Here is a 24,855-nt window from a genome sequence, read left to right as displayed (position 1 = left end):
CCCATTGAACTAGACTTAAGAAGCCTGTGGTGTATCTTCCCATGCCTTTCTCCTTATTCATACCAACATAACGGTATACACTTAAATAGGGTGTGTGTGCGTGTGTGTGTGTGTGTGTGTGTGTGTGTTTGTAGTGGCTACATTTACCAGAATTCCTTTCCTTATGTGGTTGTAAGCTAAGAGAGGCCAGAGAGAAATGTGCATAATTGGAAGGCAAGAATGAAGCAGCTGGAATAATTAAATTGAGGAGATTAGTATAGGATCAAGTGTTATGGCAGCTAATACACACTTGTATGGGTCTGCCGGTTCACCTTGTTGTCATCAGGTGGTAGCTGTGCCACTGACTCTCCAGCTCCCACAGGCTCTCCTCCTTCATGTTCTTCTCCTCCTGGGTCAGAAGCATTTTCCACTCCATGGCCAAGGGCATCAGCTTCTGCAAGTCACCCACATCATCAAAGTTGGAGGTTTGGAAGAAATAAAAGAGCCGCTTGAATTCAACTTGTCCTCCTAGGCTCCAATTTACCCTTGCAATTGCATGCCACTTTATTGTTCTTTCCTATCTAGCTGCCTGCCCTGAAGACTTCAGGGCCAACATTGGACACAGAAGCAACAGCTGTATATAAAGTGTTTAACCAGCTCTCGTCTTGACCCTATAGCAAATTATCCTCAAATACCTATAATCAATTCCTTCTATAGGTCTCCTAGAAGTTCTGATTCTCTGATTAAATCCTGATTAATACAGTGTGTCTGTTTTTATGTGAACAATCAAATTCTATATGTTAATTTTCAATTTGCTTTCTTCACTGATACATCATACAGATTCTTACAGGTCAGTACCTTAGTCTCTCACTCCTGTCCATTTCTACACATATATTTGCACAGAATCGCATTAAATTATAATTATTTAAGTATGGCATAAATCATACATTCTAAGTTAGCTTAGTGATTTTTTTTGTCTCTTTCTTCTCCCCTGCCTTTTGTTCCACAGCCACCCTATAGTTAACGTGCATTAATGAGCTTACGTATCCTTCTGACTCTCTTTTCATGTTCATAGATCAATATATGAACAAGTGTAAACACTATCACTTAAGTAAAGTATACGTTACCCCACCAAATTGAGCTACACATCTTTCATATGTTAAACAGTTCTCATATAGATTATGATCTATTTCTGGATTTTCTATTCTGTCAACTGACCTATTTGTTCTTATGCTGATACCATATTGATTTCATTACAAAAGCTGTATAATATATTCTTATATATAGTAAAAGACTTTCATCACATATACTTCTTTTTCATACCTTTCTAGATTATTCTAGGATATTTGTTCTTACCTATGAATTTTGAAATAATAATAAAAATTATTTTTCTTAAATTCTGTTAAGATTCTAATTAGATTAATTTAGATTAATTTGGGAGAATTACCATCTTATCATCTTTGATTTTCCACCCAAAACCATGAAAGGCCTTCCTAATTGTTTAGATTTTGTCCCAGGCCCTTCAGTAAGATTTTATTACTGTCTTTATATAATCTTTGCCTCTGTAACTTTATTCTTACTTACTTTAAAGTTTTTGTCACCACTGTGAGAAAACACTACTATTTTTCCATTTTTATTTCTAGGTCCATATTGCCAAAATATGTTTATTTTCAGCATTTATCTTTATCCACACCCTTAACATATTATTAATTCTATCAGTCAGAATTTAGTCAGAAAAGCAAAACAACTGGTATGAAATGAGGTTTAATTATAGGAACAAGGCCTTACATAACAGTAAAAGCTATTAGAAAGTAGGAGCAGTCAGGGTGACTCAGGGGGTTATAGCCTCTGCCTTTGGCTCAGGTCATGATCCCAGAGTCCTGGGATCAAGCCCCACATCGGACTCTCTGCTCAGCAGGGAGCTTGCTTCCTTTCCTCTCTCTCTGCTTAACTCTCTGTCTACTTGTAACCAATGTCTGTCAAATAAATAAATAAAATCTTAAAAAAAAAAAAAAGTCTTATCTCATAAAATTCCTTTAAGAAGAGGGGGGGAGCGCTTGTGTGGCTCAGTGGATTGAGCCACTGCCTTCGGCTCAGGTCATGATCTCAGGGTCCTGGGATCAGACCCCACATCAGGCTGTCCGTTCAGCAGGTAGCCTGCTTCTCTCTCTCTCTCTCTCTCTCTCTCTCTCTCTGCCTGCCTCTCTGTCTACTTGTGATCTCTGTCTGTCAAATAAACAAATAAAATTAAAAAAAAAAAAGGGGAAGTTGGAAGATTAGAGAAAAGTCACTAACCTACTTAACTCTGTTGTTGAAAATCTGGAAGGCTACACAATCAGGTGCAAGAAAGGGAACATTAAAGGAAATTGGCAGGAAAATTTCTGGAAACCTGGCACCTCTACACAGCTCCCACTTCTGAGGTCTTTAGTTAAACATCTGGTGGAGGGCCTGGGGCTACTTTTGGCCAGCAGATCTACCAGGCAGGAAGCAGAATTGGATGTGGAGTAGGGAAAAATAATGACAAACGAATTCAGCAGGCAATGCTGCGTCTGTCCTTCATCATCTCTGACTCAGAAGATCTTCAGAGATCTCATGTGACTTTCACTTTTGACCAACACTTGCACAAAATCACAGAGAAGGGAAGGGCTTTTTAAAAAAACAGTTCCCTTTGTACTCTAGTTAACATTTGAACAATTCAGCACACCTGTCTAGGTGCCTTTCCCAATGCCTATTCGTATTATTTACTTTTCCTGGCTGATTGCAGTCCCTGGAATCTCTAAGATACTGGTAAAATAATAATTACTATCATTGGATCTTCCAAAATAGTTCCTTATTTTAATTAAAATGATTTTAGAGTTTTGTTATTTAGAATGACATTTTCTATTGGTTTCCAGAAAATCACCTCTATTTTATTTAAGTAGATTCCTTCCACTTATTATTTATTAGGATGGACTTCTGAACTGTATTAAATGGCTTTTCAACATGTAATGATGCCACAGTTTTGTTTTTCTTATTGAATTTGGTGATGTAATCAATTATGTTGATAGGTTTCCTGACATGAAAATACTCTTCTATTCCTAGAATAAACCCTTCTTGGTCACACCACATTATTATTGTAAAAAAAATTGCTGAATTCTATTTGTTGCTACCTTTTAACTTTTGCATATAGTCATAAATGAGATGACTCTTTTTATATTCATCTGTGTGAATCATAGAGTATTTTTCTGGGAGACTTCACAATGAAGACTCAGTAATCTGAATAGATCATTCAAGGCATTATAGGTGACCAGCAAAATAGAGAAAGAAGAGGATATTCAATGTTTACTCTAATGGCAGCTTTCTCATTGGTTGACCTCTGGGTCCTGAGATAAATTACTTACTGCACAACTGATCTGCAGTCTCTCATGTCTTTCTCTTCAGCATGTTTATTATTTCATTACAAGTCATTAATGGAAAAGACCATCTGCTATGATGTTTTCTTATAACAGATTTAGTCGTTCATTTGTACTGAGAAGATAGAGGAAGGCGTTCAATACAAAATGTTCTTCTCTTTTCTCTGAATTCAATAAGATATAAGCACTATTTTCTGGTCATCCCTTCAAGAAAATTAATATTTACACAATGATAAAAATATAACTTAGGCTCCGTAAAGACCTCACTAGGAATCCAAATTTCTTTACAATGTCAACCACAGTAATTTCAATAAATTTCTGTCAAGTTCTTGCCACGAGCCTAATATTCTCATTCAATAACAAATCCACCTTATACATCCTCAAAATATATAGATTTCCTACTTGAATTAATAAAAGAAAGCAGGGGTCTGTGTACATTTATAACTTGTACAGCCTGTTTGTCATGAGGGAAAAGGTAAATGTTGCCTTAGTTTTTACTTGCCTTTGTAGGGGACAAGTAGATATAGGCTTATGGGGCTAAGGCCCGACTTGTGTTGGAAGGGTTCAGAAACAGAACAAGGACATTTAGGGGTCAAAGAATCCATAAAGGCAAATTGGTTTGTGCCTGCCTCAAGCTGTGGTGTTAATATTAGTAGACAGGATACTGTAGAAATGTGAGGAAGAAAACGATAAAAGTGGTATTTAAATTGCTGCAAAGCTTGAATCTGAGCTTTTTCCCATTATTCCAGAGTCATTACTAATATGAGGGAAGCAGAGAGACCCAAGCCCAATGAAAAGCTGTAGGAAGCTACAGAACATATGAAAATCCCAGCTGGTGAATAAAATCTATCACACTGGCAAAACAGTGTGAGTGAAAATCTTTTAAACATGCACCAGCTGCAGGGGCTGAATGTAGGCTGAATGTTGAGAAATACAAGATTAAGATATTGCTGGGGAGAACTGGGGGTCACTCAAACTCACCTCTCTAAGAAAAGCCTATCTATGCTGTATTGGGTCCCAGATCATTAGGGTGGTAAGACAAGCTTAGCTGCTTGAGACACATCTTTTCTATAATGTATAAAAAAAAAAAAATGGCAGAGACATTATGGCTCAACTCCCTGAATCGAGTCATCTCCAAAATAAAGATTAGACATTAAATAGTTCTCTTGCTTTATTATTAGAGTTATAAGAAATCTAAGTGCTAAATTATTTTAAATACATTGTCCTTCATGCCAAACTGGCAATGTCGCAAAGATAATAACTGAGATAGAATATTTATTAAACAAATATTTATTGATCACCTACTATGTATAAAACTACAAAGCTAAATCAGACATGGTCCTAGACTTCCAGGACTAAAATTTCACATTCTAGGGAGAGAAATAGACTTACATAAATAACTTTAAGTTCTTTGTAGCAAGAATAATAATAGAGTAGTAGAATTCTATAAGGGTGTTGGGGTTTTGGGGTTGGTGAGGAAAAATGAATAAAGATGATATTTGGAAAAAAAGAGTTTATGTAACATTCCAGTGTGGTCAGGCATTCTTGTCGTGACTTGATTATTAACAAGTTGCATGACCTTCAACAGGTCTCTGGGCTTTTGTTTTCTCATCTGGAAAATAAAAGGGTTATTCTCTAATGATCTCTCAAGTTTCCCCTGCAGAAGAAGTCTCTACCTCATATCTCACTTTATACAATGAGTATTATTCTTAGAATTTTAGATTCATGCAAATTTTGTAAATTTAACTTTCAATTTTATCCTAATAATGATTTAAATTATAATTTCATATTTACTTAATCTTTTATTGACAGTGGCCCCTAGTATGTTAGTTTCGGTGTAACCTAATTTCACATTTACTTAATCTTTTATTAACAATGGCCCCCAATGTGTTAGTTTCAGTGTTATAAAGTTAATATCCTATATAAACAAATTCAAATGTATTGGCAATTTGAAAAAAGTCTGTTGACCCTTTTTTATAAATAGGATTGTTTTGTAATTTTTATGACGAAATCTATATGATGTATCAGGTTTACCCATAAGAGTTAAAAAATTAAAGAGATTATGCTGAGTGAAATAAGTCAAGCAGAGAGAGTCAATTATCATATGGTTTCACTTATTTGTGAAGCATAACAAATATCATGGAGGACAAGGGGTGTTAGAGAGGAGAAGGGAGTTGGGATAAATTGGAAGGGGAGGTGAATCATGAGAGACTATGGACTCTGTAAAACAATCTGAGGGGTTTGAAGTGGCGGGGGTTGGGAGGTTGGGGTACCAGGTGGTGGGTATTATAGAGGGCACGATTGCATGGAGCACTGGGTGTGGTGAAAAAATAATGAATACTGTTTTTCTGGAAATAAATTAATTAATTAAAAAAAATTAAAATACATAAAGCAATGTGAAGGAATACCATTTAGAAACAAGAATCATATAACAAAAAAAACAAAAATTAACTTGAGTGGGCAAAATAAGATCTCCTTTTTCAGATGTTGAAAGGCAGATTTTTGTTACCCAAAACCCGCCATGAAATAATTTTTCAAGAACATACAGCAGAAAAACAAAAGGAATATAAGAATGAGGAAGACATGGAATACAAGAGCAAGAAAGTATTCAGACTCAACCACAAGTATAATTTAATTCTTTGTTCATAAGAAATGAACCAATCTTTTATCAGAGTGGGAGATTTTTTAAAGACTTCTCTCAATTATCTATAGCTAACATAGCCAAAAACAAGTAAAAATACAGAGGTTTCAATAAACCTGATCCAGTAGAATTCTCAAGATGACAGCTTTGTGGCAATTAGTCCAGATTGGAGCAAGAAGGCCAGAGGGCTCCAGAAGAAATAGAACAGATCAGTCAATTAACATATTTGACCTATTGGGAGGAAAATTATAGCTCTGTTCAAGTTTGAGAGACTGTTAGTGAAAACTAAGCAGAGAAAAATTATGAAATTACTTACTCGTGGGAAAACAAAAAGATGTAGAAATATAATCATAGTATACTATATATTCCATAGCTATATTAATGTGTCAATGAATGTTGTAGTAAGAAACTGTTCTAGAACCATATTGCGGGATGGATGAGAGGGATGTATATGTACAAGGAGGTCTGTGCACAGTCGTGACATGTAGGAGAAGTGTAAGAGAGCTAAATTCTCATTTTGCACTTTACAAATTCAGGATGTCATGCCCACAACAGGAAAAATGTCAAGATGTTGTGAATACCAGCATATGTTATTTGGAAATATGAAGAAAATACTATAGAAAACAGCTAAAATTTGAAAGTGGTTACTGGGTATTTACCCCAAGATACTGATGCAGTGAAAAGAAAGGCCATATGTACCTCAATGTTCATAGCAGCAATGTCTATATTAACCAAACTATGGAAAAAGCTGAGATGCCCTTCAACAGGTGAATGGATAAAGAAGATGCAGTCCATATATACAATGGAATATTAGCCATCAGAAAGGATGAATACCCAACTTTTGTATCAAAGTGGGTGGGACTGGAGGAGATTATGTTGAGTGAAATAAGTCAAACAGAGAAAGTCAATTATCATATGGTTGCATATGTGGAACATAAGGAATAACATGGAGGACATTAGGAGAAAGAAGGGAAAAGTGAAGAAGGGGAAATCAGAGGAGCAAAACCATGAGAGACCAGTGGACTCTGAGAAACAGGGTTTTAGAGGGTTGGGGGGTTGGGGGATGGGTAATCCTGGCAGTGGGTATTAAGGAGGGCACGTATTGCGTGGAGCACTCAGTGTTATACATAAACAATAAATCTTGGAACACAATATCAAAAACTAATGACGTACTTGGGACTCCTGGGTGGTTCAGTGGGTTAAGCCTCTGCCTTCAGCTTAGGTCATGATCTTAGGGTCCTGGGATAGAGCCCTGCATCAGGCTCTCTGCTCAGTGGGGAGCCTGCCTCCCCACCCCTGTCTCTGCCTGCCTCTCTGCCTACTTGTGATCTCTCGCTCTCTGTCAAATAAATAAATAAAATCTTTTTTAAAAAATGATGTACTGGGGCACCTGGGTGGCTCAGTGGGTTAAGCCTCTGCCTTCAGCTCAGGTCATGATCCCAGGATCCTGGGATTGAGCCTCACATCAGGCTCTCTGCTCAGCGGGGAGCCTGCTTCCTCCTCTGTCTCTCTGCCTATGTCTCTTCCTACTTGTGATCTCTGTCAAATAAATAAATAAAATCTTTAAAAAAAAATGATGTACTATGTGGTGACTAACATAACAATAAAAAAAATTGAAAGTGGTTAGTCTAAAGAGTGCAACTTGGGGTTAAGGAGAGATGGAATGGGGAGGGGCTGCTGTTTTCTATTATAATTTATAGAATACTTTTGACTTTTTAAAAAATCTACTTAAAATGTTGAGAAGAATAAAATTCAAATAAATATTCAAAATTACATTGAAATTAGAAAAGCAATTGACTAGTGATACCTAATCATCATGGAAATGATGTATAATCAAATAACTCAAGATCAAGAACACACAAAGGACTCAGCATACAAAAATGTAGTGAGGGTATATAGAGCCATAGAGCTTTTGTTTTACTTGACATGCCCAGGATTTTCTTGTTATGACAAATATTTTGTCTATGGCCATACCACCCTGAACACACCCAATCTTGTCTGTTATGACAAATATTTTTTAAAGATTTTATTTATTTATATGACAGAGATCACAAGTAGGCAGAGAGGCAGGCAGAGAGGAGGAAGCAGGCTCCCTGCTGAGCAGAGAGCCCGATGCGGGGCTCGATCCCAGGACACTGGGATCATGACCTGAGCTGAAGGCAGAGGCTTTAACCCACTGAGCCACCCAGGCGCCCCGACAAATATTTTTTAAACATCTTTTGGGGAATTTAATATTGTATAATTCATCAGTGAAAGGCTATCACCAATTGATATATCTTGGTTGTCATTTTAACTTTTCTAAGTGTTAGATTCTTATAATATGAAAATAATGATTTTACCATTTTCATAAGGTTGTAAAGATTAAATAAAATGATACATGTGCAAGCTATTACTCTGCTTGACACTGAGAGAGGGTTTAATGAATATTAGCTATTTTCATTTTAATGATAATATAGCATTAAAATTATTAAATATTGTTTTCAATATAAAATGTATTTTTATATTTTTCAACAAACAAAAATAATTTTTGAATTTATACTAGGTTACTTTGGACAATGTCTGCAATTGTTTGTTGACTTCATTTGCAATTATTAATATTAACTAGCATAATTCAGCAACTATGAGTGATGTTGATACCAAAATAGTAATTTGAGGTGTTTTTGATGTTAGGTATTGATCTAATTGTATGACTAACATTGATAATAGCCTATCACCATGAGTGCTGAATGGATATTTAAGCCTATACTTAATTATGGGCAAAAAATTTCTCCTTCCCTTTTGTATATGAGGCTTCTTCTTTATGCTTTCTAGGTTCTAGAAAGGAGGCAAGGATTTTAAAGCCATGGGTGATTATCATAGATATTCACAATGGCAAACCTAAAGGATTTAGAAGCTCTGCACCACCCAAAGGGAAAGCACCAGTGAGAGTCAGGATGCAATTCCAGACAAGTGTCATTCCTTATTCAAAATGTCAAGGTCAGGTGTGGATGATGAGTTCAGACCTGTGCCAGCAACTGTGAAGACTGGAAGACTGACTGGAAGGAAAAAACACAACAGTTTTGTGAGTACTAAGTTTGTCACATAAGCCATAATATTTAATCCTGATAATAACCCTGTGAGCCATGGTTTGGTAGGTCCATTAAATGGTAAAACTATGGGGGCACCTGGGTGGCTCAGTCAGTTAAGTGGCTGCCTTCCATTCAGGTCATGATCCTAGGGTCTTAGGATTGAGTCCCGCATCTGGCTCCCTGCTCAGTGGGAAGTCTGCTTCTCCCTCTGCCACTCCTCCTGCTTCTGCTCTCATTCTCTCTCACTCTGTCAAATAAGTTAATAAAATCTTTTTTAAAAAATTTTTTAAATGTTAGAACTATGGGTCAAATTCTGGTTCAAGTTGATATTGTAACTGCTCTTCAAAACACCATATGTACTGCCTGTCATAATAGACAAATCAGTAAGTGCCCTCCTGGAAGGTATTGTTGCTATGACCTATTCTCTTAGGTCTGTCTGATTTTCATCTATGTGCATGCTATTTCCCACCAAAATAAGCAGTTTACAAAGAACATAGTTTACAAAGAACTGACCCTAGATGATTTTGCTCAGTTGCTCTCTATCAGGGCCAGGAATTTTTTTCTGTGAAGGGGTAAACAATATTTTAAGCTTAAGGACCATACAGTCTCTGTTGCCACTACTCACTTCTGACAGGTTAGATCAAAACAGAGCATTATTTAGGCAATGTGTAAATAAATGGATGGGCATGACTGTGTCCCAGTAAAATATTATTTATAAAAACTGACAGAAATGGCACAGAATGTAGTTTGGCTAATCCATGGTCTATACCAAAGATAGTCATTTATGACATAACTCAGTCTAGGTAGCTTCAGAGTGCCCTCTCTCCTGTAATTCTCAGAATTTCCTTAATTTTATATTCAATGTGGATTCCCCAGTGTCCCTCACTATGGAAACCCCCATGTTTTATTATACTTCAGCTTTAGAGAGAAGACAGGGACCCAAGCCTGTGCTCATTACAGTGATATTTGTGTCATTAGAAGAATATTTATAAAGAGGGGCACCTGGGTGGCTCACTGGGTTAAGCCTCTGCCTTCGGCTCAGGTCATGATCCCAGGGTCTTGGGATCGAGCCCCACGTTGGGCTCTCTGCTCAGTGGGGAACCTGCTCCTCCCTGCCACTGCCTATCTCTCTGCCTACTTGTGATCTCTCTCTGTGTCAAATAAATAAATAGAATCTTTAAAAAAAAAAAGAATATTTATAAAGACACTTAAGAGTAGTCAGTGTTGGTGCCCCAATGCCTGTATCAGAGCTGGCCCCATGGTAGGAAATCTCATACAGAGGGTTAGCTCTCATTTCAGAGGGTAAGAACCTGGTCTCCCATGGAGGTCTTGGTTGGAAGTATTGATTACATCGTAGAACGTGGTGAGATTGACAGTGCTTGAACCACCAGTAACTAAATTCTGTGCAAGAAATCTTGCACCAGTCAACTACACTGATACACTCTATCAACCACACCAACATGTGTCTTGGTTTTAAACCCTCCACAACTCTATCAAAATATTCATATTACCCAAATTTTTCCACTCATCCTTCTTTTCTAGCATTTTTTGTTTTATATGTACGTGTATCTGCTTTAGAGATATTCTGCTGTGTTTCTGGACTTGGCTTGATCAGAGGGGAGCAGACAGGTTGTGGGAGGAATTTTAATAACCTGTCAAAACAGAGCATTTAAATATTGTTCATGTTCTTTTCTTTCCTTCCCATGGAACACAGATAGCAAGAAAGACAAATAGGAGAGGCCCCTTGGTATTTTCCCCTTGTTTGTGTGATCCTAAGGGTTTTGATGAACTGGCCTTTGCAAGTTATGCTGAAACTGTTCAAGCCAGCTTCAGCTGGATGTGACTTGTTTAATGATTTGGCAAGGATCCAAGGCATCAAAAATCAAAACAAAACAAAAAAGAGAAAAAAAAAAAACTCAGATTAGATCAGCGTACATCTTAACAGTATAATCATTCAGCATCTTATCTGTTACTTATTATAGGTTGTGCAGTGATAGAAATGGAAATAATTTACTCTGGCCACTCTGTGTTACTGTTAAATCATTTATGTGCTGTGAAAGGAATTGCAAACTGTTGAGATTCAAATACCCCTAACTGCATTCTCCCAAGGAGTTCTCTACCACCATCCTTCATTATATTTCATATTTTAAACATTTTCTTAGAGTGTGAGTTTTATTATCCATGTTCAAATTCAGCAAGCCTTACCTGTCTAGATAGATCACCATCAAGAAATATAGTAATGTAAAATAAAGCTACTTTTGACATTTTTATGATACATGATATATGATAAAACATGATATATTAATCTCTTTGTAATAATTTTTTAATTTTTGAAATAGCTGAATCTTTGAGGACTATTTAATACATAATTCCATAGATTTTAGTGATATCAGGTATCTTTCAAGTATCATTTTAATTGAGCTCTGGTGCTTTTTGTCACCATCAACTGTGAATCAAACAGGAATCTGTCAAATCTTATTGGGAGACAAATCATAGGCCAAAGAAAAAATTGGTTCACAAGTCATGCCTGAGGACAAATAAGATTCAATCCCTGCCTTCATGAAGCATATGGTTAAATAAGATGGAGAAAATATATAAAAAGCTACAACACAAAAGTGTTATAAATTTAGGAGAGGCAAAAAGTGTTTTTTTAATTGTTTTAATTTTTATTTTTATTTTAAAAGTCTTAAAACTGAGAGAGAATGGGCCATAATATGGATTATTAAAACAGCTACATTTACTATGTGCTAACCACTGGTTTTCATACTTACATGTATTTTTATAAAACCAAAACTTTGGGAAATAATCTATTGTACAGATAAGGAAAATTGGCCCAGAAAAGTTAATCAACTTAGATAATGTTTACAGCTTTTAGGTGGTAGATCTGTGTTCAATTAGAAAAATAATGAAATGATAAAAGTTCACCTCAGTACTGAAAGGATTGGGAGAGACATTTGAACAATGTCTGTAATTGTTTGTTGACTTCATTTGAAATTGTTAATATTGACTAGTATAATTCAATCAGTGTGGGTGGTGTTGACACCAAATGTTAATCCTAGGTGGTTTTGATATCAGGTATTTATCTCATCATGTGGCTGACACTGATAATAACCTAACATTGTAACAATGAGGTTAAAACAGAGAGATTTAAATATCTAATTAATTAACTCAAATTAATTAATTAGCTAGTTAAACATCTAATTAATGGGGTAGGAAAACAATCCATGTGTCATTTAGAGAGATTGGACCAGCACAATGACAATGGGGATAGCAAGGAGTTGAGGATAGAAGAGGGCAGGATCTCTATGAGATTTTTGCGAGAAAAAAAATCACAAATGATATTTGATAACTAATTTAGTCAAATGGAATATAGGAAAAATGAGTCAAAGATGACTGTAGTGTTTTAGGCTTGAATGAGCAGAAGTAGTGAGGGAGGATTTTAGGGGATCAGCCAGCTTCACTTGGCACCCATAACACATTGTACACATTTCTGTTCCCAGACCTCATCACATTGTATTTGTAACTGTTTATAGGTCTTTCTTCTCCCCTTAAATTCTACTTCCTTACGCATCATGATTTATTTAGGCCCAACACCCAGGACTGTGGTCTGGACAAAGTTAAATCTTCCATAAACATTCCTTTGGAATAAATTTTAAACATGTTGTAAAGAAGTTCTCATTGAATATGATATATATAAATATGAGTGATTAGTAGGCAGTTGGAAATACACAATGGACATTTTAGAATGGTATCGCAACTGTAGAAGTAGACTTTGATTACCAGAAAGAAACGATATTTGATGTCCTGAGACCAGTTTAATACTTTGAATGAAATTGTGAAAGAGATAGCAAATCGAGTAGAACTGAGGGTAAAAGAAAACAGTAGAGGACATAGAGGAAGAAAGGAATAGAAATGGGACTAAAAAAGTGAGATCTTTATTTAAAGGAATGACTGATCAATAATTTCAAATGCTGAAGACTGAGCAAGTTTCTAATGGTCTGTAAGATTCCAGAAGAAATTTATGTTTTCTTATTACCCATTTTAAAATTGCTATTGTTAAATATTATATTTGAAGAGATAGTACAGATGCTATATTAATTAGAAGATTTATTAGAAATTAGCTTTTTGTTTCATTTAATACATTTTGTGTACTCCTCAGAGGAAAGAAAAACATTTCCATAGCTAATCAGTTCAGATGAAAAATAATACATCATAAACTATCACATTTCAAACCACCTTCATTTAATGACTTGACATGAACTATCCATTAACTTAAAAAGACTTGAAGTTTACCCTTGTAACTTCCATACTACTACGTTACAATGGAAAAAAACAAAAAACGAAAAACAAAAAAAAAACACCAAAAGAAAATGTCAAAAAACAATGTCAGATATTCTCCATTAAAGTTCTCTGTTTCTATGGGATACCTGGGTGGCTCAGTGGGTTAAGCCTCTGCCTTCAGCTCAGGTCATGATCTCAGGATCCTGGGATCAAGTCCCACGTTGGGCTCTCTGCTCAGCAGGGAGCCTGCTTCCCCCTCTTCTTTCTCTCTGCCTGCTTCTCTGCCTACTTGTGATCTCTCTCTGTCCATGAATAAGTAAAAATCTTTTTTAAAAAATAAATAAATAAATAAAGCTCTCTGTTTCTAATCTCTTACCATTTCCTGTAGATTTTCCCTTTTAGACAAAAGGATTACAGGCTTTGAATGTGTTCTGAAGTCTTTTGTCTGGAGAAATTCAGCAGAGTATCTATTTAGGTTGTCTTTTATTTGCATTTGAAATATTTAAAATGTGCTCATTATCCAGCCCTCTTTAATGTATTGAATAATGAAAACTAACTTCAAACATTCTTGCATATATTATTTTGAAAATGCAATTGTTTTGTCACTGTTCTTTTTAAATAATCACAAAATACCTCATCTCCTTAGAGAGCTAAGAACTCAGACCATTAAAGAAAAAGAATAACCAAAGCTATTAGCATTATAAGTATATTATTCTTATAATGTATCATTAGAAAAAACAATAGCAGACTTTATTAGGTAAGATAACATATCAACCCAGTTGGTTGTAATTGGTACATTCTAAGAAATAATCTCTATCCATGCATCTTGGAGTGCACATTTGTCCTCAAACTTGGAAAAATAATCCCAGAAAGATGATCTTTTAAAAATCTACTCTGCATCGGAACTGTAATAGCATATTAATAGCTATAGGCCAGATATAAAAAACTCATAAATATTAAAATCTACATTATATACAATGAAGAAATAATCAGTATATTGGGGGCAGTGATGAGAAACTCACAAAAATACAAAGAATAACTAATAAGAAAAAGCAGTTAAGATATAGAGAATAGGGGCACCTTGGTGGCTCATTTGGTTAAGCAGCTGCCTTTGGCTCAGTTTATGATCCCAGTGTCCTGGGATTGAGCCCCACATCACGCTCCCTGTTCCATGGGGAGCCAGCTTCTCTCTCTCCCTCTGACTACTGCTCCACCTGGTAGTTCTCTCTCTCTCTCTCAAATAAATAAATAAAATCTTAAAAAAAAAGAGAGAGAGAGATATACAGGATATACTGAAAGGCTCCAAGCCAGGTCCAAAAATAGATCCACATTTGGGGCACCAGCGTGGCACAATTGCCTGAGCATCTGGCTCTGGATCAGGTCTTGATATTGAGACTGAGATCAAGCATCACCTCTGGCTCTATAATCCATGCAGAATCTGCTTGAGTCTCTCCCTCTTCCTCACTTTCTCTATAAAAAAATAAATAAATCTTTTAAAAAAATAGATCCACAGGAAAAAAATTTTAAATAATAAAATTAAATAAAGATAAATCAACAGGAAATGAATGGAAGGAAAAGAGAAAAACTATATTTGAAAAGATGATAACTGCAAATTTCCAGAATTCAAAAGTTAGTAGCCTTCACTTTTAAAACACACTTTGGTTTTTAGTGGGTTTTTTAAAAAGATTTTATTTATTTATTTGAGAGAGAGAGGGAGAGCACAAAGGGAGAGTAAGATGGAGAAGCACACTCCCTGCTGACCAGAGAGCCTGATGTGGGACCTAATTCCAGAGCCCTGAGACCATGACCTGAGCTGAAGGCAGACACTTAACTGACTGAGCACCACAGGCACCCTTAAAACACACTTTGAATAGTGAGCAGGATAGATAAATAAATGTAAAATCATATCAAGTCTCATTATAATGGATCTGTAGAACATAAAGGATAAAGAAGAATCTTTAAAATGACCACGAAGATAGATTACCTTAGAAAGAAAAGACATTTTAATGATTCTTCTCCTACCCACTTAAGCCCCCATGTTGCATCACCACTTCCTCATATCAGGGAGATCATATGATAGTTGTCTTTCTCTGCTTGACTTATTTCGCTAAGCATGATACGCTCTAGTTCCATCCATGTTGTCACAAATGGCAAGATTTCATTTCTTTTGATGGCTGCATAGTATCAATGAAACAAGATGGGATTGGGAGGGAGACAAACCATAAGTGACTCTTAATCTCACAAAACAAACTGAGGGTTACTGGGGGGAGGGGGGTTGGGAGAAGGGAGGTGGGGTTATGGACATTGGGGAGGGTATGTGCTTTGGTGAGTGCTGTGAAGTGTGTAAACCTGGTGATTCATAGACCTGTACCCCTGGGGATAAAAATATATGTTTATAAAAAATTAAAAATTAAAAAAAAAAAGAAAGAAAAGACATTTTATACTTCTAAAAATCTTCACAACAGAAACAATAAATGCCAGAATATACAATGGTATTGGAGAGAAATAACTTTGAATCTTATACTCAACTATACAAGCATTCAAGAAGGTGAGCAAGACTACAGATGCTCAGTTCAAAACCAGAAAAAGATACAAGAAAATAAGAAACAAAGATAACCAAGAAGACACATACATACAAGATTACAGCTAGCATACAAGTTGATAAATATGTTTTTAACAACCAATTATAGAGAGGTTTAGCAATATTTTGGTTTTCAAGAGTTTAATTCAAAAGTATATACTGACAGTAATAAAATGGTTGATTGTATCATTTACTGGATAAAGTATACAAAGATCTATGTCAAATGTGAAAGGAAGAGAAACATATCTAATAACCTGATATTTTAGATCTTAATAAAATTTATTTATAAATTAATAATTTATATTATATATTAATTATATAATAATATGTAATTATATTATTATATATCATTATATATTAATAATTTATAGTTTTCAAAGATAAAATGGAAAAAGCAGAATATGGAAAATGTACCAACATTGTATTGAGATAAAAAAGAAAGAAAAATAGTAAATAGAAGCACAAAATACCTATTTAGTAATGAGACCAGATATATCAGTAATCACAATATGTAACATGTTTATTGAACATGTTGAACTTAGTTAAATGCAATCTAGAAATAGACTTGTTTTCCTCCCAATAATCCCCTGAGAGATCCCATAGCTTTTTGTCCATTTCAAGTATTAATAAACAAGCTTCATTTTCAGGTATTAAAAGTCTAGTCCACTCTGAATACAAATTTCAATTTTTCATTCAGTTTAGTTTCTACCCTTCACTTATGTAGCTCAGACCTGACCAAGGCATCGGAACTTGAAATGGGGAAAGAGTTTCATGGTTTATGTTTTAAGATTCCTCCTGCCTGTTGTTCCCCTTCCATATTCTATAAACTACCTTACCTCCTCCAGGGTTGCAGTAGAGAGATGTGGGTAAGGTTACAGGGAATTTTATTATAACTGTCATATGCCCATTGCCTTGGGAAATGTCTGAAGGCTGGTTATCTTGCATGGAGTGCAAAACAAACAGAAAACAATTAACAAGTTGGCAAGAGAAAGCATTTTATCTATCAACAATTATATTAAATATAAGTAAATTAAACTCCCCAATAAAAGGCATAGATTGGGTGAATAGATTAAAAGAAAACAAGATCTAGTGATATGCTCTTTACAATAGACTGACTTTAAATATAAAGACACCCATAGTCTGAAAGGGAAGCAATGGAAAAGGATGTGCCATACCAGTGGCATCCATACTAGGATGACTATACTTGTATCATACAAAATAGACTTTAAAAACTGCCACTATAAACAAAGAAGGACATTATATAATGATAAAAGAGTTCAACAGGAATATATAACCATTATAAATATATATGCATCCCAGATCAGAGTACCTAAATATGTAAAACAAATATTGACATATCTGAGGGGAGAAACTGACAGCAATACAATAATAGTAAGAAACCTAAATACTCCACTTCTGATAATGAAAAGAATGTCCAGGCAGAAAATCAATAAAGGAGCAAACTTAAACAATATTATAGACCAAATGGACTTAACAGACATGTATAGAACATCCTACCCAACAGCAACAGATCGATTACATGTTAGGTCACAAAACAAGTCTTAATAAATTTTAAAAGACTGGAATCTTACCAAGTATCTTCTCAGACTACAGAGGAATGAAACTAGAAATCAATAAGAAAAAGGAAATGGGAAAATTCACAAGCATGTAAACTAAACAACATACTCTTGAACAACCATTGACTAAAGAGGAAGTCCAAAAGGACTTCTAAAAATACATTGAGACAAACAAAAATACAATTTAGCAAAATTTATGGGATGCAACAACAAGAGTACTAAGAGGGAAGTTATTAACAATCAATATCTACATTTAAAAAGAAGAAAGATCTTAAGTAAACAACCTAACTTAACAACTCAAGGAACTGGAGGGGGAGGGGGCAAACTAAACCCAAAATTAGAAGGAAGGAAATAGTAAATATTAGAGTGGAAATAAATGGAATAATAGAAAAAGTATAGAAAAAAAAACTGATAAAACTTAGAGTTGTATTTTGGAAAGACAAAATTGAGATACTCTTAGCAACACTGAAAAAGAAGATAAAAGACTCTAAAATGAGAAATGAAAAAGGAAACATTACAATGGATGACACAGAAATAAAAAGTTTCATATAAGGTACTATTATAAACAATTACATACCAACATATTGGGTAACAGGAAAGAAATGGATAAACTCCTGGAGACATACAGCCTACCAACACTGAATCACAAAGAAATAGAATAACAAATAAGAAGACTGAATCAGTAACCAAAAACCTTTTAACAACAACAACAACAACAAAAAACCCAGAACCAGAGAGCTTCATGGGTGAAGTCTACCAGATATTCAGAGGAGAACTAATACCAGCATTTCTGAAGCTCTTCCAAAAAAAGAATAAGAGAGAACACTCCCAAACTTATTTTATGAGTCCAGCATCACCTAATTCCATAGCCAAAGATAATACAGGAAAAGAGCACTACAGGCCAGTATTTTTGATGAACATAGATATAAAAATCCTCAACAAAATATTAGTAAACTCAATTCTACAGCACATTAAAAGAATCGTACACCACCACCAAGTGGTATTTATCCCTGGAATGAAAAGGATGGCTCAAAATATGAAAAGCAATCAGTGTGATACACCACATTGACAAAATAGAAGACAAAAATCACATGATCACCTCAATAGATGTAGAAAAAGCATTTGATGAAATTCAACATCATTTCATAAAAAAAACTCTTAACAAAATGGGTACAGAAGAAACATACCTCAACACAGAAAAGTCTTTATATGAATAACCCACCACGAGCATCATAATCAATGGCGGGAAATCTTTTTTCCTAAGACCCAGGACTAGGTAAGGATGCCGACTCTTGCCATTGCTATTTAACATAGTACTAGAAGTCCTAGCTAGAGAAAATGGGCAGGAAAAAGAAATAAAAGGCAGCCAAATAAAACAAAACAAAGGCAGTCAAACCAGAAGGGGAGAACTAAAATGATCTCTGTTTGCAGATAACATGAATCCGGTATGTAGAAAACCATAAAAACTCCACCGAAATATCATTAGAACTTCTAACAATTATTAAATAACTTCAACTAATTTGTAAAGTTGCAGCATACAAAAACATAGTGATATTACTATGCATTAACAACAAATTATTCAAAAGAGAACAAAAGAAACTAATCCCATTCACATAAGTAGCAAAAAATATATAATACTTAGGAATTAACCTAACCAAAGAGATGAAAACTTGTACATTGAAAATTATAAAACATGATGAAGAAATGTTTTAAAATTTTCCATTTAAAAATAAATGGAAAGACATTTTGTATTCATTCATAAATTGGAAGAGTTAATATTATTACAATGTTCATACTACCCAAAGCTATCTACAGATTTAATTCAACCCCCACTAAGATCCCAATATGGAACACCTCAAATAACCAAAGAAATCTTGAGAAAGAAGAGCAAAGCTGGAAGCATCATACTACCTGATTTCAAATTATATTACAAAGCTATAGTAATCAAACAATATGGCATAAAAACAGATATATAGACTAGTGGAAAAGATTAGAGAACCCAGAAAAAATGCACATGTTTATGGTCAACAGATCTTTGGTAAGGGTGCCAAGAAAACACAATGGGGAAAGGATAGTCTCTTCAAGAAATGGTGCTTGGAAAACTGAATATCAACTTGCAAAAGAATGAAATAGACCTATCTCAGGCCCATACACAAAAAATAACTAAAAATGGATGAAAGACTCAAATATAGGAAACCATAAAACTCCTGAAAGAAAACATAGGGGAAAACCTTCTTGATGTTTTTCCTGGCAATGATTTTTCCATACTAAAATACAATACCAAAAACACAGGTAACAAAGATAAAAATAGACAATCAGGGATACATCAAACTAGAGAGCTTCTACACACCAAAGGAGACAACAAAATAAAAAAACAACCTAGGGAATGGGAAAATAATATTTGCAAATCATTTATCCAATAAGGGGTTAATATTCACAATGTGTAAGGACAACATACATGCCCAAACTACAAATAACCTGATTAGATAATGAGCAAAAGACCTAAATAGACTCTTCTCAAAGAAGAAATTCAAATGGCTAACAGGTATAAGAAAAGGTGTTTAGCATCTCTAGTCATTTCAGGGAAATGCAAATCAAAACCACAATGAGATATCACTTCACACCTGGCAAAATGGCCATTATCAAAAAGATAAAAGATAGCAAGGGTTGGTGAAAATGTGGAGGAAAGAGAACTGTTGTACACTGCCGGTGGAAATGTAAATTAGTACAGCCATTATGGAAAACACTATGGAGCTCCTCAAAAAATTAAAAATAGGATTACAATGTGATCTAGGAATCCCACATTGGGTATATATCCAAAGAAATAAAATCATTACCTTGAAGAGATTTCTGCACTCCTATGTCATTGCAGCATTATTCACAATAGCCAGGATATGAAAACAATCTTAATGCTCTTTGATAATAGATTTTTTATCCATCCATATATATGGAATATTAGCTTTAAAAAAAAAAAAAAAGAAATCTGGGGGACCTAGGTGGCTCAGTGGGTTAAAGCCTCTGCCTTTGGCTCAGTTCATGATCCCAGGGTACTGGGATCAAGCTCCACATCGGGCTCTCTGCTCAGCAGGGAGCCTGCGTCCCCCCCAATCTCTCTCTGCCATCCTCTCTGCCTACTTGTAATCTCTGCCTATCAAATAAATAAATAAAATCTTAAAAAAAAATAAAAATAAAAAAGAAAGAAATCCTGCCATTTGCAAAAACATGGATAGAGCTAGAGGACATTATGCTAAGTGAAATAAGGAAGACACAGAAGGAGAACTACTGTATTGATCCCACTTATACATGGAATCTAAAGTAGTCAGACTCACAGAATGATAGACATAAATGTATAGCTTTAAGTGTCCAGTACTGTCTCAGCCTATCAGTAACCTATGTTGTGGTTCAACCAGCCCTTGTGGTTCATACTATGACTGGAAGACATTCTTCAGCAGCACCCATTAGGAAACTGAAAAAATAAAAGTTTATTACTTTAAAAACCTAGCACATAGCAAAAAACCTGGGGACACATAACAAAGTGGCAGAGAAAGAGAGAGAGCATGGGCCTGGGTTTCTGCTTGTTGGGGGTTGAGAGTTGAGGGCCTGGGGTTTTGTGGGCTCAATCTTAACTGGTGAACTTAAACATAAGAGAAGGAATTTAAGACATGGGAAATGAAAAAATGAAAAAACAAGTGGCCCAAATGGCCAGTTATTAAAATCAACCAAAATTGATTTGGTTTGAGGAGGAGGCTGAGCACTTCATTCATGTGGGTGGCAATGTGCTTATTTGAGACAGCTGTAAACTGTCTGACAAAAAAAGGGAAACTTTTTTGAAATAGATGCGTTGGAAATCAAAGCTTAAATCAGGCATTTACATTAAAGTTAAAAAAAAAGCTGTCGGGACTTACACTATGATTTACCCTGTGATACCAGAGGCATCAGAGTCAGTGGTGGAGATCTTTACGCCTGGATAGAGGATGCACTAAAAGTCAGGGGTAGGGCATTTTGCAACCTAGAAATTGTACTTCTAAATAGGATTATAATAGCAAATCCTATAATAATTATACAGACAATAGTCTAAAATCCAGTCCATAACTCTGTCCCAAACTTGAAGGGTCTGACAATGAAATTAAGTCAGTGATCTTGAAAGATTTAGGAATCTATTCAAAGGTTGGGATCAAATTGGGACACCACTTTGGTTAAACATCTGACTCTTGATTTCAGCTCAGGCATGATCTCATGGTTGTGAGATCGAGCCCATGTGGGGCTTCAGATTTTCTTGCTCACTCTCCCTCACACCCCCCACTTAACTTGCACTCTCTCTTTAAAAAAAAAAAAAGAAAAGTTTAGGGTCATATTGTGGAATATTTTAACATTTTGGGCCATCTGGTCTAAGTAGGCCCGATTCTATCCTGAATTGATAAGATGTTCCATATACCATTGAACCAGTCTTAGTCCTAAGAATAGGTCAGTTCAGTGAAAAGGTTGTGTCTCATTTCAGGAGTCTGTGATGAAGATGGGTTCCCCAATTTAGGCCTATATTGTGCAAATATTTCATCAGATATTTAATAAGAGACATTTCCATGGAAACAAAAGAAAAAAATGAAGGTTAATGATTGGACCAGATTATAATCCCAATTTCTAAATTCTGAAGATAGCCACTCCAAAAGATTTCTAGATGTTGGATTTGAAGCATCTTTAGATGGAGGAAGGGCAGACAGTGGCAATGTGATAGATTTTCCTCATCTGCAGTTTGGATGTCTCTGGTGATCTTGCTGAGTGGTCCATACAGCAATAGGCATGGGGATTATTCATACATAAGTTGTTGTGGTGATTTCTCTGAAATTTTATCAAGTTGTCCTACTTTAGTTTGCATGGATTTGGAGAAAAAAGAGTTTTAGTTCAATGATTCCAAGTCAGAAGAGTGAAAGAAAAATTGGGAACCTCAGTTTGGAAAGTTGTAGCCAGATATCAGAGGAAATGAGAATTCAATACCTACCCTAGTTTATAGGTAGAAAACAAAACCTCAAAACAGTTAACAAAACTAGAATCTAATATCCAAAAGTGAGTATTATAGTTTCTGCTGAAACATAATTTTTCTCTGTACAATTACCTCCATTTCTATCAAAGATAACCACAAGAAGACTAATGTGTTTGTAAATTAAGTTTAGTTTCAGGGTGTCTGGGTGGCTCAGTCAGCTGATTGTCTGCCTTTTTCAAAGAGTGGAAGCAAACAAAATTTGTATGGAATCAGAAGAGACCCCAAATTGCTAAGGAAATGTTGAAAAGAAAAACAAAACTGGGAACATCATTTTGCCTGATTTCAAGCTTTAATACAAAGCTGTGATCACCAAGAAAGCATGGTACTGGCACAAAAACAGACACATAGACCAGGGGAACAGAGTAGAGAGCCCAGATACGTACCCTTAACTCTGTGGTCAAATAGTCTTCGACAAAACAGGAAAAAATATATAGTGGAAAAAAGACAGTCTCTTCAATAAATGGTGCTGGGAAAATTAGACAGCTATGTGTAGGAGAATGAAACTTGACCAATCTCTTACACCATACACAAAGATAAACTCGAAATGGATAATAGACCTCAACGTGAGACAGGAATCCATCAGAATCCTAGAGGAGATCATAGGCAGTAACCTCTTCGACATCGGCCACAGCAACTTCTTTCAAGATATGTCCCCAAAGGCAAAGGGAACAAAGCGAAAATGAATTTTGGGGACTTCATCAAGATCAAATCTTCTGCACAGCAAAGGAAACAAAGAGGCAACCCACGGAATGGGAGAAGATATTAGAAAATGACAATACAGACAAAGGGCTGATATCCAGGATCTATAAAGAACTCAAACTCAAGACACATAAAACAGATAATCATGTCAAAAAATGGGCAGAAGACATGAACAGACACTTCTCCAATGAAAACATACAAATGGCTAACAGACACATGAAAAAATGTTCATCATCACTAGCCATCAGGAAGATTCAAATCAAAACCAGATTGAGATATCAACTTACACCAGTTAGAATGGCCAAAATTAACAAGACAGTAAACAACATGTGTTGGAGAGGATGTGGAGAAAGAGAGAACCCTCTTACACTTGGTGGGAATGCAAGTTGGTGCAGTTACTTTGGAAAACAGTGTGGAGATTCCTTAAGAAATTAAAAATAGAGCTTCTCTATGACCCTGCCATTGCACTACTGGGTATTTACCCCAAAGATACAGATGTAGTGAAAAGAAGGGCCATCTGTACCCCAATGTTCATAGCAGCAATGGCCACAGTCACCAAACTGTGGAAAGAACCAAGATGCCCTTAAACAGACGAATGGGTAGGGAAGATGTGGTCCATATACACTATGGAGTATTATGCCTCCATCAGAAAGGATGAATACCCAACTTTTGTATCAACATGGACAGGACTGGAAGAGATTATGCTGAGTGAAATAAGTCAAGCAGAGGAAGTAAATTATCATATGGTTTCTCTTATTTGTGGAGCATAAGGAATAACACGGAAGACATGGGGAGATGGAGAGGAGAAGGGAGTTGGGGGAAATTGGAGGGGGAGACAAACCATGAGAGATGGTGGATTCTGAAAAACAATCTGAGTTTGGGAGGGGTGAGGGGTGGAATGGGTGAATCTGGTGGTGGGTATTATGGAGGGCACGTATTGCATGGAGCACTGGGTGTGGTGTATAAACAATGAATTCTGGAACACTGAAAAGAAATTTAAAAAATAATTTTTTTTTTTTTAAAGATAGATTGTGACAATACCTGCACTGGCAAATTTTATTTAGTACTTAATTCAGTAAATTGCTAGGTCAGGCGCAGTGGATAAAATCAGTCCTTAAATTATATTTGGAAAAAAAGTCTGTTTTTAATAAACTTGACCTGATTATTTATATAAATGTAGCAAGGATAGTGATAGACCAAACAGGCTCTTCTAAGTCTTCTTTGCTTCTAAGTTTTCTTCTAAGACTTCTTACAAAAGATCTCAGATTAAATTTTTAAAAGCCTCTCTAGACTAAGAAGCCAAGAATTCAGACTCAGAGCTCAACCATTGGATTTCATCTGCAATACTTATAGATTTGGGTGAATTCTCTGTACTTGAGGTCTCTAAAATATCCTGAGGTTTCTGGATCTGCCAGAAACTGACCTTCTTTATTCAGATAAGGCTCCTGGGAACCCTGTAAGCAAGGTATTAGGCTAATTTTTCCAAGGGGCTTTATTGGCTCCATAAAGTCAACCTTTCCTTAAAGTTGTCTGGTCACCTGAATCTATGCATATCTCTTTTTAAAAAATATATATATTTTATTTATTTATTTGACAGAT

The 24,855-nt window shown here is 35.5% G+C and overlaps 1 protein-coding gene across 1 annotated transcript in view; it reads left to right on the top strand.

The window, feature by feature from the left end:
* PMFBP1 (polyamine modulated factor 1 binding protein 1) overlaps nt 1-24,855 on the top strand; it is a 322,125-nt gene that overhangs the window by 88,560 nt on the left and 208,710 nt on the right. Inside the window, exon 4 of the mRNA XM_082712324.1 lies at nt 8,824-9,073. The gene's annotated coding sequence lies outside the window, so the exon portion shown is untranslated. The remainder of the gene's footprint in view (nt 1-8,823; nt 9,074-24,855) is intronic.

Source organism: Mustela nivalis (genome assembly GCF_964662115.1).
Source record: "Mustela nivalis genome assembly, chromosome: 18".
Taxonomy (NCBI): Eukaryota; Metazoa; Chordata; class Mammalia; order Carnivora; family Mustelidae; genus Mustela; species Mustela nivalis.
The sequence above is the reverse complement of the archived record's forward strand: the minus strand, read 5'-3'. Positions and strand labels throughout refer to the sequence as shown.